Genomic DNA, 5,065 nt, shown 5'->3' on the forward strand with positions numbered 1-5,065 from the left:
AAATATATTTTTTCTGATGTCCATGCTTCATTTAAATGTAAATTGTAACTTACTTTGTGGGTGCCTCTTGTAAGTAACGCCACATGCTTGCACAGCATCACGCAGAAATAATGGCCCGTTCTTTGGCATACCATCCATTAGTGAATTCCTTGTACATTGCATGTTACCAGAACTGAAAGATAAATCATAATATGCTGTTATTTTTTTTCATAAACTGTATGATGAGCTTTTCATGCATAAAAGATGATTGCACGCGAAAATGCAGCAAGACATCAACTTCACGCCATGTCACATACTCATACTTTATTACCTAATAAATTAGAAAAGATGCAGAAAGTGTAATCAACAAGAGTGACAAATAGCAGCAAAGGTGATCATGGATAAATCTTGAAGATGATTGCTGCCGCTGCCAGAGTAGGCCAGCCTTCGTAGGAGAGCACTTGCTGCCCACAAAAGCTTGCTGTCACAGGCCACGCGTGACGGTTCTTGTAGACATAGGCAAGCAATACCTGCACAGAAGAGGGGAAAAAAGGTGAGGGAGGAAATGGGAATATTGAAATTGGAACTTCAATTAGTAATATGTGCTAAGTAAGAAGTCTGGCTCACAATAAAAATAAATTTAAGCACTCCTTTCTCTTAAATTACGGGTATCTTAAGGTATGTTTGCGATGATGTTTAAAATGACTAGTATATTTCCTATCATAAGAAGCCAACAAACACTGACACCAAGGACAACATAGGGGAAATTACTTGTGCTTAATAAATGAAATAAAGAAACGATAAATTAATGAAAACTAAAGTGGATGAAAAAACACCTTGCCGCAGGTGGTAACCGAACCCACAAACTTCGCATTTCGCGTGCTATGCTCTACCAATTGAGCTACAGCGGCGTCGTTTTCCCATCCACTTTCTTGGGTATTTATGTGTTCTAGTAGAACCCTGGGAATGTCAGCCAGCGCCACAACTCGGAGACCTTGTTCCTGGCATATAGTCATTAAGTTGCATAGCAGAGTCAGCCTTTAAATTATTTTATGCTGTTTTGTGGCTAAAAAGCCACTCATCAACCTGTCACACAATTCTGAGAAGCTTCCTGCAAAATATGATCAGTTTAAAACAGTAATTCACTCTGCAGGTAAATGAGATACTAACTTAATTAAAAAGTTAAATAGCGTTTTAAATTGTTGAACTAAAAGCAAGTTTGGCATTTTGCGCTGCCTAGCTGTTGCCTTTCTTTCAAACTTAAACATGACACAGTACACAGTAAGCAGGTAGCGTGCAAAGGAGGACTGGTGATAAAGTATTTTTCCAAAGCAACACTCCTAGCTGGATCAATCACTTTTGTTGATATATTTTCATGTGACCCTAATTGGATTAGGGCAATACCTCACACAAATGATGCAACACCTTGGATGATGCGTCATACAAAATTGAAAGTATCTCATGATGTGATCAAACGATAACATTGCCCACTGTCTTGGAAGTGTTAACATGCTGTTTGCGCAAGAAAGTGTAAAGTTATTCATATAGGTAGCAAATTCATCAGTGCATCTATAGCCTCAGGTAATTCTGAGAATCTATGTTGACTCGCAATTGAGAAGCCACTGCACACAAAAAGGTGTATTCAAGTAATGGTCCATGCTGAATAATTTCCCACCTAGTGAAAAGGCAAATGTGGCAGGCTAATGGGCTAGGGCAAATAGATTGCTAAATTCTGATAACACCTCCAATGATATTATTGAAATAGGTGATAAAAAACAGCACAGGTAAAATTGCAGTTATGAAAAAATTTTAAAAGCACCTCAGCAAACTGCTGGAACCCTCAGCATCATGCCTGTTCTACATGCACATATGTTGCAGCGCAATCTACATCTCAGACGCAGGCGCCTCCACACATCACTTTGTGATCTCCTCACAATAAGGTTAAAAACAGTCTGGCACAAGCTACCTGATGTGATTCATTTTGCAAGCGCCAGCCAAGTGCTGATGGTGGTAGAGCGAAATTGAAGTTTGTCCTTGTATGGAAGCCTCGACCCATGTTTTATCAATTCTAGCGGCAAAGCACACCTTTTACAGCACACATAAATCTTAAATTAGACTGCTTGCTGATGCTGTACAGTAAATTCCCGTAAAGAAACTAAATCACACAGAAAACATTTAGAATACCAATCTAATCAAATACTGGCTTGAAAACATTTGTGCATTAGGGAAGCAAGGTGTAATGTACACTGCTGTAGCAAATTTTTACTTATGTATGGTATACTTGTATGACACAGCAGACTTAATTTTTGAGTTCTTACATAGCAATGACTACCTACAGGTACATTTTGTAAGGCTTAGGGAAACTAATTATTACTAGAACTGCGTATGTACACTGGCACTGAGAAATTGGTTATAATAGTGGCAGTTTATAATGGACCAATGCAAAAAGAAAAAAATGCCCATTTGTGAGACACCAACTAGCTATTTTACCACGAAGCGCTACCTGGCCTTAACCCATATAAAAAGCACTGGGAGGACCAGAGAGGGTACAGTACATTGGCTTATCATGATGAGGTCCCGTCATCCAGCTAGCGCCAAGGTACAAGAAGGATGTCCAGCCGTCTATATAGTGAAAGGAACAAAATAAGATAGCATCAAGTCAGTTGAAAGGCAGATTTGCAATTACAAATAAGGTGACCCAGTCACAGTCATTCATTAATAAATGCCAAGTTGTCGTGTTTTCACTCCCAGATGAAGCACCTACTAGGTTAAAGGTTTTGCTGCTTATTTAGAACACAAGTGAAATTTGTACATCAGCAGACGATTTAATTTGGAATTGTATAGATGAAGTAAACATTGCCGTTATATTTTTGTTTTGCTATAAAGTGGGAACGCTACAAACTGCAGTCACTGACACACACGCGCGCACACGCAAGAACAAAAAGACACAAAATAGGGCGAGTTCAGTCTGGTTCAGCATTACAGCCAGCGCGTCGTCTTCGAATGCACTCCTTTCGGTTGGTTCGTGCTACGTTAACCACAAAGACTAACAAGCAGGGCAAAGTTCTGACTGGTGTTGCGAAAGTCGTGGAGCGCGGTAGTGCTGAACGGCTAAACACAAGATGAACCCTCACATAAAAGTAATGACGAAAACTCGCAGGGCAGAAGAGCCCATATATCAAGAATTGTCGCGGGTAACACCTAAAAATATTCACATTGTTGACGAAAAACGAAGTGCAATGTATTTCACTTACCGGAAAAAGTGTTGTCCGAACGTGCGACGTATACAAAGACGCACCGAGACACGAAGGCGGCGAACGCAGATCACGCCATTGTGGTAGTAAGCCGTCGGCGAAAACACGCAATACAGCCGATGTCACGAAGCACTGATGCAAAACACACGGCAAGCAGAATCAGCACAGCTAAATGACTCCAATTAATATCCAGTATAAATGTACAGAACGGCTTTGAATGACGCACAAGTGGCATAACGAACCCACGACCGAGACATTGGGAGCGGCAGTGGCCGTTTTTTCAAACTTCCTGCCTCCCAGTGTTTCCAGCACAGAATCAGATGTCCGACAAATTTGGATTGTGTCGCCGAAGTGATCGCAGCGCGGTGGCTCTGTGACACCGCTGTGCAACGCCGGCGTTTCGCTCCTGCTGCTATCAGTATACCTGCTGCGCGAGCATAGAATGGCTTCCTGGCGTCGTGTGCGCGCCCCGTATGGAAAACAATAACACTCCCTTGATTGTTGAAGTTCTGATGCGAAATTATTTAATATCAAAGCCAATTAACTTATGTTGCTTCCAACGAGTTCGATTTGTCTGTGGCGTCTTTTATTCGCTAACGCCGACGGCCGACGGTAACCGCACTTTTAACACGTCGTTTGGCATTTTATGCACTTTTAGACAAAAAGATCTAGAAAAGTTCTTGAGTTAGACATTCTGAATGTGTTTACCAAAACACACTCTAGTGACACCAGTAGTGGGTTTTGCCGCAGATAGAATATATACTAGCATATTCCAAGTGCGGAGGTTATGTTTAGAAGAAATTCTATCTTCAGTCTTGTCATAGACCAAGACGTCTATAGCCGTTTGTAGCCGTTTCAAGAAGTTTTTAAGAGGTTCTGTGTTTCGTGGGTCCGAACGGGCCAAAATGTCCGCCGCTTTGAACGAAGCCCCGGCGTCCGTTGCATCCGCGCCGGCTATACCGCGCGTCGTAGGCGAAACGTAACCGACCGCCCCGCCGGGGGAAGGAGATCCCGATGGTCAGGGGACTGCATCCGCTGTCCGGAGGGATGTCGCTTGATGATGCTCATAACCGAAGTCGGTCGTCCTTCGGCGTTTCTTGAGCGCAGCGCACAGAGAAGGCCTCGTTCAGGTTCACACAGGACACTGCAAAGTGACTTCGGGAGAGTTGACATTTTTGTTCTCGTTCCCGGCAAGCGTTAGAACTACGCCGAAACTCAACCGCTCAGTCAGCAAGCACGGCACAACCCTCACTAAGCCCTGCCAGGCTCTTTCCCCTTTTATACTACTGCCTAGTTCCTTACAGTAGTTTAGCAGCACTCAGAACGCGTCCACAAATCGGAAAATTGCACTAGAAAGCACATCATCACTTTGAAACACTACACAAAAGCAATATGTTAAAAATCCTGCCTCAGGAAGAAAAACATCAGTAACAAACAATTTTGAGGCTGATTCCCACGTTAGGGGCTTCGACTTAAGCCATCGGCGTTACCGTTGAGACTCCCCTTTTTGTAACGCACCTCAAAGGAATGTTGTTGCAAAGCGAGGCTCCAGCGCAGGAGGCGGCCATTTGTGGAAGAGATGGTCTGCAGCCATTGGAGAGGGCAGTGATCCGTCTCGAAGCATGCGAAGCGGAGATCGCAGCGAGCGACCGTACACCAGCTCATCTGGCGAAAACCCCGTAGCCGCATGCGGCGCGGTCCATAATGCAAACATCACCCCAGGCAGACACAGCTCCCAGTCAGTTTGATGTTCAAAACACAATGCTCTCAACACGCGCTTCATGACGGAGTGGAGCTTCTCAACGGAATTCGACTGGGGGTGGTGCACTGAG

At 43.6% G+C, this 5,065-nt stretch overlaps 1 long non-coding RNA gene across 1 annotated transcript; it reads right to left on the bottom strand.

Annotated features, from left to right (window-relative positions):
• Positions 1-286: 286 nt before the first annotated feature.
• Positions 287-4,096, bottom strand: LOC129387045 (uncharacterized). Its single transcript, XR_008614359.2, has 2 exons — positions 3,234-4,096; positions 287-2,601 (listed from the first exon to the last, which is right to left on the bottom strand). It is a non-coding gene; the product is annotated as an uncharacterized lncRNA (long non-coding RNA).
• Positions 4,097-5,065: the final 969 nt, after the last annotated feature.

Source organism: Dermacentor andersoni, chromosome 2 (assembly GCF_023375885.2).
Source record: "Dermacentor andersoni chromosome 2, qqDerAnde1_hic_scaffold, whole genome shotgun sequence".
NCBI lineage: Eukaryota > Metazoa > Arthropoda > Arachnida > Ixodida > Ixodidae > Dermacentor > Dermacentor andersoni.